This window comes from Oryctolagus cuniculus, chromosome 1, assembly GCF_051225735.1.
Source record: "Oryctolagus cuniculus isolate XC-2025 breed Fujian yellow rabbit chromosome 1, ASM5122573v1, whole genome shotgun sequence".
In the NCBI taxonomy this organism is placed as follows: Eukaryota; Metazoa; Chordata; class Mammalia; order Lagomorpha; family Leporidae; genus Oryctolagus; species Oryctolagus cuniculus.
Window position 1 is genome coordinate 134,865,115 of NC_142867.1, and position 13,491 is coordinate 134,878,605.

At 47.5% G+C, this 13,491-nt stretch overlaps 1 protein-coding gene across 24 annotated transcripts in view; it reads right to left on the reverse strand.

Annotated features, from left to right (window-relative positions):
• The window catches only part of GKAP1 (G kinase anchoring protein 1), an 81,497-nt gene extending 68,960 nt beyond the window's left edge, over positions 1-12,537 (reverse strand). For 10 of the 24 annotated variants that reach the window (XM_070049052.1, XM_070049008.1, XM_089315452.1 and 7 more), the window contains exons 1-2: positions 11,966-12,104; positions 11,539-11,598 (exon numbers count right to left, since the gene is read on the reverse strand). The gene's annotated coding sequence lies outside the window, so the exon portion shown is untranslated. Of the gene's footprint in view, positions 1-11,538; positions 11,599-11,965; positions 12,107-12,369 lie in introns of those variants that run through there. The other 14 variants (XM_070049056.2, XM_070049019.2, XM_089315455.1 and 11 more) reach the window with 9 other exon arrangements.
• Positions 12,538-13,491: the final 954 nt, after the last annotated feature.

The window sequence follows — 13,491 nt, forward strand, 5'->3', positions numbered from 1 at the left end:
ACATGCTACTGGTTACATATACATTTATTATATCACAGAATCACATAGATCCACCCTATTCAATGTGGGAGAAGTCTAAGCAAAAGTAAAATACATGAAGGTCTACTATGAAATCTTACTGCACACTACAGTTTGTATATTTTCAGGAAGTAACAAAAATGAGAAGCATAAATTCAATCTTTCATCTTAATTCAGAAAAATGTTTGAAAATTTTTTGGTCACACAATGAAAAAATCCTATGGCAAGGTCATTTAGCAGTCATTAAATTGAAGTATTATTATTATTATTACACATTGATTCACTGCTCCTGTTCCCAGAAATATGCATATCAAAATAAAACACCACAATGTATAGACATTACATCACCAGATAAATTGTGATGTATATTTTAAAAATATTTATCTATTTACTTGAAAGGGAGAGTTGGAGAGTTGGAGAGTTGGAGAGAGCGAGAATTCTTCAACTGTTGGTTTACTCCTGAAATGGCTGCAATGGCCAGAGCCTGACCAATCCGAAACCAGGAGCTAGGAGCTTTTTCCAGGTCTCCCATGTGGGTGCAGGGGCCCAAGGACTTGGGGCATCTTTTACTGCTTTCCCAGACGATAACAGAGAGCTGGATTGGAAGTGGAGCACCCGGGACTTGAACCGGCACCCATATGGCTTTACTCACTATACCACAGTGCTGGCCCAAACTGTGATGTATTTTTAAGCATAAATCTTTCCTGAAAGCATAAGAACTAAGGCTTCATACTTGTTACAGGGAGAAGATATTACAAAATAAGAAAGGAATTTTAGGCTTGAAGATATGCTAAAAATTCTGTTAATTTCTACACATCTTGATAAAAACAATCCTATAGGGGCTGGCTTTGTGGCAGTTCAGGCTGCTGCCTGTGATGCCAGCATCCCATATGAGTGCCAGTTCAAGCCCTGGCTGGTTCACTTCAAATCCAGCTCCCTGCTTATGCACCTGGAAAAGTAGCAGAAGATGGCCCAAGTACTTGGGCCCCTGCCACCCAGGCAGGAGACCCGGATGGAGTTCCAGGCTCCTGGCTTTGACCTGGCCCAGTCCCAACTGTCATGGCCATTTGAGGAGTCGTTGTAGCCATTCAGGGAGTGAACTAGCAGACAGAAGCTTTCTCTCTAATTCTGCCTCTCAAATAAATAAGTAAATCTTTAAAAAATAATTTTATAAAAGGTTTAGTTGCTTTGAGAAGTTTGGCATAATAATCCTACACAGCTCGTCAAATACTACCACAAGATTTAACTGTTAGAACTATAAATTACGAGTGGCAGTTCTATTACAGTTCACAAGTACTGCTCCTCCCTGAAGGAGAACTTTGTAGCCCTTCCCTGTTGACTACAGGTGTAACCGTGTGACTTACTTTGGCCACTGAAATATAAGCTTTAAAAAGCTTTGAAAGTCAGCACATGGTTCACTGGTCTCCTTTCCCAGGTTCTGGATCATAGGAGCATACATGGAGACAGAGTCTCCAGCAGCCTGAAACTACAATGAACAAAGTCCCCTCACTAACCTGTGATGGTCATGTAGCTTGAACAAGAAAGCAACTGTGATGTTTCAAGCTGATGGCAATTTCAGGTACTCACTGCAGTATAACCTCAAGTTTTCATAACGTACACCTTATACAAATAACTTTTTCATTCTAAAACTGATACTGAAACTGAATTTGGATTGTTCTGCCTGAACTAAATGTTCAAACTGTCTATTTTAAAACATACCTGCAAAGCTCACAGACATTTTTTTTCTGCAACATATGGCAGAGCTTTGTTAACCACCAGTATTTCTTCAGGCCCTGGGGGCAACCACCTCCATAAGCAAGAACCTCTCTGGTGTTTGTCAGTGGGTAACTCCTACACTGTGCTGCAGTTGTGTCAGCTGTGACAAAGTAAGTATTCTATCATATGGAAATCTGCTTCATCAAACACCTGCCCATCATCATAGATACACTCATGGAACTGCTGGAAATGTTTATATTCCAGGTGTCCAAATATTAAGGGAGTACTACATCTTACTGAGGAAGGTTCTATGCAATGACCTTAAGTCTCTACATACTTTCGTGTGTGTGTGTGTCTTTGTGTGTGTGAAGAATGATTTATTTGAAAGACAGAGTGACGGAGAGAGAGGGGGTGACACAGAGAGAAAGAGATCTTCCATCTGCTGGTTTACTACCCAAACAGCCAACAGTCAGGACTGGTTCAGGCCAAATCCAGGAGCCTGAAACTGCATCTGGGTACCCGCCATTGGTGGCAGGGATCCAAGTACTTTGGCCATCCTCCACTGCCTTCCCAGGTGCATTATCAGGGAGCTGGATTAGAAACAGAGCAGCTGGGACTCAAACCAGCACTCTGATATGGGACACTGGAGTGACATTCGGCAGCTTATTCCATTGCGAACAGCACCAACTGTTCATAATTTTAAAATACTTGAAGCTAGTCCAACTGAGTTTGAAGTCTTTTCATTTTATTGCAAGGAATCTTTTGGTAGAGAGAGCTTTTAGGGGTAGTGTTCTGCCTGGTGGTTATGACATAAGTACAGATATTGGAGTACCTGAGTTACATTCCCAGCTCTGGCTGCTGACTCCAGCTTCCTAACACAGGTTCTAGGAAACAGTAATAATGACTCAGGTAACTGGGTTCCTGCCACTCACATGGGAGACACTATAAAGCTTGTAGCTTTATCCTTGTCTGGTTCTGGCTGTTGTGAGCATTTGGGGAGTGAAGCAGAAAGTGGAACTGCTCGCTCTCTTTCAAATATATAAATGGGGCCAGCGCTGTGGCGCATTGGGTTAACGCCCTGGCCTGAAGCACCGGCGTCCTTGCTGATTCAAGACCCAGCTGCTCCACTTCCAATCCAGCTCTCTGCTATGGCCTGGGACAGCAGTGGAGGATGGCCCAAGTCCTTGGGCCCCTGCACCCACGTGGGAGACCCGGAAGAAGCTCGTGGCTCCTGGCTTCGGATCGACACAGATCCGACCATTGCAGCCGTTGGGGAGTGAACCATCGGATGGAGGACCGCTCTCTGTCTATTTATTTATTTATTTATTTAGACAGGCAGAGTGGACAGAGAGTGAGACAGAGAGAAAGGTCTCCCATGGGGTGCAGGGCCCAAGCACTTGGGCCATCCTCCACTGCACTCCCTGGCCACAGCAGAGAGCTGGCCTGGAAGAGGGGCAACCGGGACAGAATCCGGCGCCCCAACTGGGACTAGAACCCAGTGTGCCAGCGCCGCAAGGCGGAGGATTAGCCTAGTGAGCCACAGCGCCGGCCTCTCTCTCTTCTGCCTCTCCTCTCTCTGTGTAACTCTGACTTTCAAATAAATAAATAAATAAACCTTTAAAAAAGTATATATAAATAACAATGAAAAAAATTTTAATAAAAGATTTAAACTTTCAAAATAATTTCAACTGTTGTAAATTACTCAAAGTTTAGACAACAGAAATGTTTTTTACTTATAAACAAAATTTTAATGGTGACTCAATTTGAAGAAATAATCATATGAAAGTCTTAATCAGGGGGTATAGTGGGGTAAAGCTGTGCCTACAGTGCCAGCATCCCATATGGGTACCAGTTCAAATCCCAGCTGCTCCACTTCTGATCCAGCTCTCTGCAATGACCTGGGAAAGCAGTGGAAGATGGCCCAAGTGTGTGGGCCCCTGTACCCACATGGGATACCTGGAAGAAGCACTAGGTTCCTGGCTTTCAGAAATGGCCCAGCTTTGGCCATCGTGGCCACCTGGGGAGTGAACCAGCAGATGGAAGACCTCTCTTTCTGCCTCTGCCTCTCTGTAAATAAATACATCTTAAAAAAAAAAAAAAGTCTGGATCAGGAGGTAGCATTTAGTCTAGCATTTGGAGATGCCTGCATCTCACAATGGAGTACGTGGGTTTGACCCTCAGTTCCAGATTCTGATTCCAGCTTCCTGCTAATGCAAACCCTGTGAAGCACTACTGACGGCTCAAGCAGTTGAGTTCCTGTCACCTATCTGCAAGGATTGTTTTTGGCTCCCAGCTTCAGCCAGGACATTTCCAGAGTGAACTAGAAGATGGATGCTCTCTCTGTCTCTATTTCTCTGCCTCTCAATAGAGATATAAATTTTAAAACTGTAGACCGTGAATTGTATATTTTTTAAATTTTTATTATTTTTTGACAGGCAGAGTGGACAGTGAGAGAGAGAGAAAGAAAGGTCTTCCTTTGCCGTTGGTTCACCCTCCAATGGCCGCCGCGGCCGGCGCGCTGCGGCCGGCGCACTGCGCTGATCCGATGGCAGGAGCCAGGTGCTTCTCCTGGTCTCCCATGGGGTGCAGGGCCCAAGTACTCGGGCCATCCTCCACTGCACTCCCTGGCCACAGCAGAGAGCTGGCCTGGAAGAGGGGCAACCGGGACAGAATTCGGCGCCCCAACCGGGACTAGAACCCGGTGTGCCAGCGCCGCAAGAATTATATATTTTCATTTCACGGATAATCTGATATTTAAAATTTTATGCTCACAAAAAAAAAGCAAGTACAATTTCCTCATTAGAAACTCTGAAAGGATTCAGAAGTTTTACAGAAATGCAACATTTAATTCATTTCAATTTAGTGTCTTTTCTATCCTATTTTACTTAGCCTAACCTTTACTATAATGAAGACATAACACACATTTTTCAATCCTGCTCCAAAGAGACATGGTTCTCTTTCCAATTTTGGGATAATGGGATGCTTCTTGGACCTCCCTGTTGGTGATGCAGAAGTCGAATGGCACAGAGCACCAGCACAAGAATGCGGCCCCAGAACCTGACTGTCTGGTCAAATCTAACTTGCTACTTATGAGAGCCCCTGTGTAACCTACTCAATCTCTTCTCTGTGAAACAGGGATAAGAAGGCCTGGCTCACTGAACTGCTGCAAAGACTAAAGAAGTTAATATATGTAAAGGGCTTAGACCAGTAGCCAGTGCAATACAAACACTCAAATATAAGCATTTATTGGTGTTCTCCCTATTATTATTGTGTCTTGAGATCCTATGAGGCATAACACAAGTGGCACAAGCTATTTAAAAATCTGACTAAGCATGTGGGACTCCACTGCAAAAAGTGTTTCCCAACTTAAATCAACATCTAGGAGCTAAGGCTTTAATCTTTTTATTATTATTATTTTAAATTTATTTGAAAGGCAGAGTTTCAGAGAGAGGAGAAGAGAGAGAGAGAGAGAGAGATCTCCCATCTGCTGGTTCACTCCCTAAGCCAAAGCTAGGAACCCAGAGCTTCTTCCAGGTCTCCCACATTGGTGTAGGGGCCCAAACACTTAGGTCATTTCCTGCTGCATTTCCCAGACCATTAGCAAGGAGCTGAATCAAAGCCCATATGTGATGCCGACATCACAGTCAGATTTAACCAGCTATGCCACAAAGCTGGCCCCAAAGACTTTAATCTTTGAAATAATGGTTTCTTCTAACGTTCCATGACAATCATATTACTTGGAGCCAGTGCTGTGGCATAGTAAGTTAAGCCTCTGCCTGCAGTGCCAGCATCCCATATGGGCAGCAGTCGAGATCTGGCTGCTAAACTTCCAATCCAGCTCCCTGCCAATGGCCTGGGAAAGCAGCGGAAGATGGCCCAAATGATTGGGTCTCTACAGGCACATGGGAGACGCAAAAGAAGTTTCTGGCTCCTGGCTTTGGATTGGCCCAGCTCCAACCATTGCAGCCATTTGGGGAGTGAACTAGTGGACAGGAGGCCAGAGACAGGAGGTCTCTGTCTCTCCCTCTACCTGTAACTGTGTCTCTCAAATAAATAAATGTGAAAAACCACACAAATCTTAAAATGGGAAAATGATCATCTATTTCCAAACTGGAAAAAAAAAGGTTAAAAATAATGTAATTAGCAGAATATTGACTTTATATTTTGAGTCAAAATTTAGAAAGAGTAACTACAAGGCAGAACCAACAATGAGATGCCATTGGTCCTTTATGTTAGTGATGTCAAACCACAGACAACAACCATCAAAGACTAGAACCGGGGTGCCAACACTGTGGCATGGCAGGTAAAGCTGCTGCCTGCAATGCTGGCATCCCATATGGGAGCCAGTTCAAGTCCTGGCTGCTCCACTCTGATCCAGCTCCCTGCTAATGTACCTGGGAAAGTAGCAGAAGATGGTACAAGTCCTTGGGTCCCTGCACCAACATGGGAGAACTGGAAGAGGCTCCTGGCTCCTGGCTTCAGATTGGCCCAGCCACGGCCACTGCAGTCATTTGGGGAGTTCACCAATGGGTGTAAGATCTCTCTCTCTCTCTCTGCCTCTCTATAACTCTGCCTTTAAAATAAACATCTTTTTTTAAAAGAGACTAATATTTAACATTTTTAGGAGGACATTACCAAATTAATTATTCAGAAATTACCAAAAGATAGTTATATTATCTAATCCAGGAGTTTCTCTAGCTTTTTTTAAACCTTGATGAGAAAAAGGGATAAACATACTGCCCATACGGGAAAAAAAGGAATATAAACACCATGAAGAAATGAGGCCTTTTAAAGAAACTAAGAGTAGGGTATTTCTTCAGTTTTGGGTCCTGAACTTCTACGTCTCCACCTACAGTCATGTCTAAGAAATACTAGCATAGATTCAAATATAGCTCATCTTGTTTCCCTATTTTCTCCCTCTTTTAAACACAGATGGTCCAGGCTTAGGCTGGCCACCTGCAACACCAGCATCCCACATGAGCAACCAGTTCAAGTCCCTCAGCTCGTTTCTGACCCAGCTCCATGCTAATCTGCCTAGGAAGGCAGAAGATGGTCCGAGTACAGTGGCCCTTCCCACCCACATGGGAGACTAGGATGGAACTCCAGCCTCCTGGCTTCAGTCTGGCCCAGCCCTAGTTGTTGTGGCCATCTGAGAGAGAACCTCAAATGGAAAAACAAGGTCAGTCGGTCTCTGTCTCTCTCCCTCCCTTCTTCCTCCTTTTCTCTAACTCACCTTTCAAATAAATAAAATAAAATCTTAAAAAATTCCACGGTTGGTCTTTAAAATTCAGATATAAGCTCAGACATCTGTGTGCTTTTTAAGATTTATTTATTATTTATTTGAAAGGCAGAGTTACAGACAGAGACTGGTTCACTCCAGAAATAGCCAAAACGGCCAGGACTGTGCCATTCTAAAACCAGGAGTCCAGAGCTTCTTCCAGGTCTCCCATGTAGGTACATGATCAAGCACACGGGCCATCCTCCTCTGCTTTCCCAGGTACATTAGCAGGGAGCTGGATTGAGAGTGAAGCAGCCAGGATTTGAACCAGTGCCCGTATGGGACACTGGCATCACAGGCAGTGGCTTAACCCACTAAGCCACAACTCCAGCCTCCATTTATGTACATTAAAATGACATAATTAAGAAATACACAACATAAATAAAAGTAGAGCAAAGGCCAGTGTTGTGGTAAAGCACATTAAGCTGCCACTTGGGACTTCTGCATTCCACATAGGAGTGCTGGTTCCATTCTAGCTTCTGCTAACACATCTGGAAGGTAGTAGATGATGGTCCAACTACTTGGGTTCCTGCCACTCACGTGGGAGACCTAGATGGAGGCTTTGTGGGCATTCAGGGAGTGAATCAGTGAATGAAAGACTGATCTCTCTCTGTGTCACTCTGCCTTTCAAAGCAATCAATCAATAAATCTCAAAACAAAACAAAACAAAACAAAAAAAAACACACTATAGTAACCACCACTAAGCTATCTACACAACAGTCTTTTAACATGGTGGCTTTAAACAGACATTTGCTTATTACTAAAATACCACATAAACAGGTTTTTAGTCCAGAAATCTAATAACTTTTAAACAATTTCCCCTTCCCTTTAAGTCTCATTTTAGAAATAATTTCAAAGCTAATGTAAGTAGTTGAAGAAAAAAGAAACTCACAAGGTAATTTAAAAAATAAAGGCTTTAAAAGGTCAAAATGCAAAAGAAACACAAAATACAACTAAAATATATAGGCAGCCCATCATATAATAATGTAGTTTCCATTACTCTCTTATCTTCTATAATTTAATGATCACCACTCAGTAAAAACTATTAAATCTTCTATACTTCAGATCACAAAAATGTCGAAAGTATAATGAAGTCTCCATTTTACACATGATACACCAAAACCAATTATTTGACTCATATGACAACTTTCTATAGCAATTCTCCTTCCTCAGATTTTACATGTACTCCAGGAAAGACACAATTAATTTACTTGTTCATAGCTTCCTCTACACTGCTGCCTTTGCCGACAATGCCCTCCATCTCTTCCACTTGAAACAACTAGTCATTGTTCAAAATCCTGCTCAGGTGCTAGTATCTCTATGAAACATTCTCTGACATGCCCCTCAGGGTAATCATTCCCTCCTCTGAAATAGTTCCACAATGTAGTTTCCACGTATTTCTGCTACTGAATAAACTCCATTTAAAATAATCCACTGTTACACCTTGCCCCCAGTGATCCTGATCTCCCGATCCTGAAATTCAAAGGCTTCTTCCTATTCCTAACCACCGCTACGTGATCTGGGTATAGAAAATAAATTTATTGGGGCCGGCGCTGTGGTACAGCAGGTTAACACCCTGGCCTGAAGCACCGGCATCCTATATGGGCGCTGGTTCCAGACCTGGCTGCTCCACTTCCGATCTAGCTCTCTGCTATGGCCTGGGAAAGCAGTAGAAGATGGCCCAAGTCCTTGGGCCCCTGCACCCACGTGGGAGACCCAGAAAAAGCTCCTGGCTCCGGATCAGCGCAGCTCCAGCCGTTGCAGCCAACTGGAGAGTGAACCATCGGATGGAAGACCTCTCACTGTGTAACTCTGACTTTCAAATAAATAACTAAATCTTTTAAAAACATAAATAAATTTATTAAACCTAGTGTTTATTTCATGTTTAAATTCCCCAGGTAAACAACTATCTATGCACTGAAAGATGTGCTTGGGGGCAGGTGCTGTGGCGCAGTGGCTTAACGCCCTGGCTGAAGCGCTGGCATCCCATAGGGGCGCCGGTTTGAAACCCAGCTGTTCCACTTCAGATCCAGCTCTCTGCTATGGCCTGGGAAAGCAGTAGAAGATGGCCCAAGTCCTTGGGCCCCTGCACCCAAATGGGAGACCCGGAAGAGGCTCCTGGCTTTGGATCGGCACAGCTCCAGCCGTTGTGGCCAACTGAGGAATGAACCACTGGATGGAAGACCCTGCCCCCTCTATCTGCCTCTCCTCTCTCTGTGTAACTCTTTCAAATAAATAAATAAATCTTGAAAAAAAAAAAAAAAAAAGATGTGCTTTAGAAGTAGAAAAAAATACATATTCACTACAGGTCATCCCCAATTCCTACAATGCAACATGGATTAACAATGATTATTTCCAGTTCCAAGTTGTTTTATGATGGTTAGTACCATTCTACCAATTAGTCATCACAACTAACTTTGCCTGAAAGCATACTAGTGTAGGAAGCATATTTGGTTTTAAAGTTCTGACTTGAAGTGGGATGCATCAGATTTAAAATGAATTACCTAAACAGTAAGCAGTGGCGCTTCTGAAATACTTGTACTCTTGGGTTTCCGGTATTATGATCTCATCTGTAAGTTGTGACCTCACTAGGTCAGGAAAGAAGACAGCCACCATATTTCAATCCAGCAGATCATAATTAGGGCACCTCAAAAACTCAGAGCAATCAAATATATCCCTTTTGATTTTTTTTTCTTTTCAGATTTATTTATTTATTTGAAAGGCAGACTGATAGAGGGAGAGACAGTTCTGCCATTCGTTGGCTAACTCTCTAAATGGCTGCAACAGCCAAGTCTGGACCAGGCCTAAGGTCTGCCAGGAAACCCATCCTGGTCTCCCAACCAGGTGGCCGAGGTCTGCTGTCTTTCTAGGTGCATTCGCAGGAAGCTGGACTGGAAGCAGAGCAGCCAGGACTCAGAACAGTCTCAAGTGGCAGCCTATCTGGCTGGACCACAACACTGGCTCCGTATCCCTGTCCCCTGCCTTTCTTTTTTTTAAAGATTTATTTACTTTGAAGGTCAGAGTTACAGAGAGGGATCTTCCATCTGCTGGTTGATTCCCCAGAAGGCCACAAAGGCCAGTGCTGAGGCAGTCCAAAGGAGCAGGGCCAGCAAGAAGCCTGAAGCTACATCCAGGCCTCCCACTTGGTCGGCAGGGGCCCAAACCCTGGGGCTATTATCCACTGCTTTTCCCAGGCCTTTAGCAGGGAGCTGGATCAGAAGCAGAGCAGGACACAAACCAGCACCCATATGGGATGCCTGCCACAGCTTAAGCTGTTATACCAAAACGTGGGTTCCCCACTTCCCTTCTAATAAAAGGAATACCATCAACCAGAAAGCCTCACTCAAAAAGAAAAAAAAAAAAAAAGAATAAATATGATGTAGGCGCCAACTGGCGTGGCCTCACTGAAATGCAGTTTAGATTGGAGATAACATGAAACAGCACTGGACATCACTGATTTAAGACATTAAAACAATTCATTATTTCAGGTTCTGTTCCTAACACGACTGTATCATTCGATTTGACTTCTGAAAAACTAATGTCCACAGCAAACGGCCAAGTGCATACAGGAACTCTGCTCACAGCCCACCTGCTCACAGCCCACCTACTGCAAACAAACAACATAACGTGCCCAAACTCCATTTTCTCCTCACAATTAAGTACTGCATCCCCTAAATCCACAGCTCCCAATTTTCTGTGGGCTGAGAAATCAAAGCAAGGAGTAGGAGCAGGCACTGAGAGGGGACCCAGGGGCTTCTGTCACGGATAAGAAAGCCCTGGTCTTTTCACCCGTCCCCAGTGTTCGCTTGGTCAATTGTAGGCTCTTGATTTTCTCCAGAGGGCTGACGTCTCTCAGTAAAAGTTACCAAGACCACTTATGACAATTAATAGACGATTAATTAATTAATTAATGAGAATTTGACAGCCACCAACGGTTGAGGAAAAAAAAAATCCTATAGATCCTATTAAGTCCTATAGATCAAGGATTCTAATACTTCAACGCCCTATTTCTCATTTTCACAGCGACACACGTCAAGTGTTTTAAACTGATTATTTCAGTTAGACGCACGCAGAGACATCGCTGAAAGGTGTAGGAAAGAAAACATCACTCACTGGCTTTTCGGTATAAGAAAGATGATTTTTCATCAGCACTTCTTAAGACAGCGTTAGCATCTACTCAAGTGAAAAATCTGGCTAAGGCCGATACGTAAAAGGGGGAGAGCGAGCGTGGAGAGAAAAGGACAGAGAAACTACTTTTGTCATTACCCGTCAACATGCAGTAAACACGTAAATGCTAGAAATCTGACCCCCCCCCAAAAAAAAAAACCTGAAAGACTGTGCCAAATAACAGCCCCCTCCCCCCAAAAAAAAGAAAAATCAAAGATTAAAAAAAAAAAAAAGTCTAAATTTTCGCCTCGCTCCGTTTCCAGAGCTGGCAGGGAGGAGGAGCTCGATATTCAAAAAGTAATTCACTATACCTCCTGCGTGAACCAAAGCCAAATCTCACCCGATGCTTCCAAACTTACTCGCAAAGTACGCCGAGGAGGAACCAGGGCCCCGGCGAGCCCCGAGGCGGGCTGCAGGCGCTGCGAAGGGTGGAAAACAGCGGGTCGGGGCGTCGCTCCAGAAATTTCCAGGCGCCGGGCGGCCCGGGGACGGGGACGGGGGCGGCGGCACCTGTCAGCCGGGCGGCCCCCGGCGGGGTGCAGGCCCGCGGCCTGCGGTGCGGCCCCTGCGCCCCCGAGCCCTGCGCCGAGCGGCCGCCCCGCGGCCCTGCCCGAGAGCCCGGCCCTCCCGCGCCCTCTTGCCCAGCGGCTCCGGCCAAGCGGGCGGCCTCAGGGGCCGCGTCCTCACCACGACCAGCCCGAGGGTGGGCGCTCGGGAGGGCGCGTTCGAACCGCCGCAACCGCCCTGAGGGGCGCGAGGCCGGCCGGCCGGCGTCCGCGGACTCACCGGGCCTCAGCGGCCGCCGCGTCTCCCGCAGCTCCTGAGGTGGCCGCCGCACTGGGCGTTGGGACTGGGCAGGGTCAAGTGTCGGCGGGGGCGGGGCGCGGGCGCGCGTCGGCCCGCCGGGCTGGACGCGGGGACGCGAACGGGTCCCGGGCCGGCCAGCGCGGCCGCAGCTGCGGGGAGGGGTGGGGAAGCGAGCGGGCGGGCGAGGGAGCGAGCGCGGGAGGGAAGCCCGGCGGAGGGCCGGCGTGAGAGCCGCGGGCGGGGGGCGGGGCCTGCGCGCCCGCCGCCGCCGCGCTGGGGTTTGTTTATTTGCTCGGTTGACGGGCGTCGCTGGCGCGGGGTCCGCAGGCGGGCGGGTGGACGCGCGCGCCCCGAGTTGAGGGAAGAGGGAGGACTAGAACCACCTGCTGGAGAAGGGGAGCTACGGGGGCCGGGCAGGGTCCAAACGTCTCACGTAGGCGGCGGCGCGGCGGTCCTCGGGGTCACGGGGAGGGAGAGAGAGAGAGAGGGAGAGGCGCCGTCCCGGAGCGGCGGGAGGAGGCGGGCGGCCTCGCGGGCCACGCCCCCGCAGCATCGCCGAGCGCGCGGTGAGCGGGCCCCGGGCCGGCGCGAGGGGCCGAGGGCGCGGGGCCGACCTGCGCTCGGTGAAGCGGGGCCGGCGCTGCGAGTGCCGGTGCCGGAGGCGAGCCCGCCCGGAGGGCTCTGTGCGGGCGGTGACGCACCGTGCCCGGGTCTCTGTGGCGTCACGCTCCGCATCCCGGAGCGACGGTGAGAGACCCAACGCCTGCCGGCCACGACGTGCCGGGGCTGGACCCCGGAGACCGGCCGGACGCCTGCCACCGCCTCCCGCGACCCTGAATCACTGTGACGTGATTGGACCCCTGCCCCCGTAGAATAACACACCTCGGCGCTACAGAGAGGCGTGGAGGGGTATGTTACCCTCACCCCCAAAAAGTAGGGACGAAAAGGGAGATGAAAGCGGGGCAGGTGCACGCTGAGGAGGACCAAGGGGCATCGGGCAGGAAGGCAGCGTGGAGGAGACGGCCTTGGGGTGGGCCCGCAGGAGTGGAGAGGCAGAACCCCCTGGCCTCCCGAAGTGAATCAGAGTTGTGTGTGCGGAACCGGCAGAGCCTCTGGGTGTGTTGAGAAGTGGCAGAGACAACAGGAGAGTGGGGGCCGCAGATAGCAAGTGCAGGGGTCTGTAGTCACTTCGTAGCTTGCCTTACCAACAGTCTGGGGAGAAGAAAAGGACGTCTCTTCCTTGGGGCTGCTGATGTCTCTGTGAAGGTATGCAGACACGTTGGCAGAGACCTGGACAGGAGGAATTGAGGAGTGTGGTTGAGATGCGGTGTAGAAACAGTAATCTGAAGAATCTAGCCACCGACTCATTGGTTGTGCGTGGGAAGAGAGAAATCAAAGATGGCAGAGATTTGAGTTTGTACATACTTAGAAAAGAAACGGTTGTAACAGAGAAGGTTCGCAGGTGGAATTTTGAAAGACGACGATCAGGTTAGATTCGGACATTT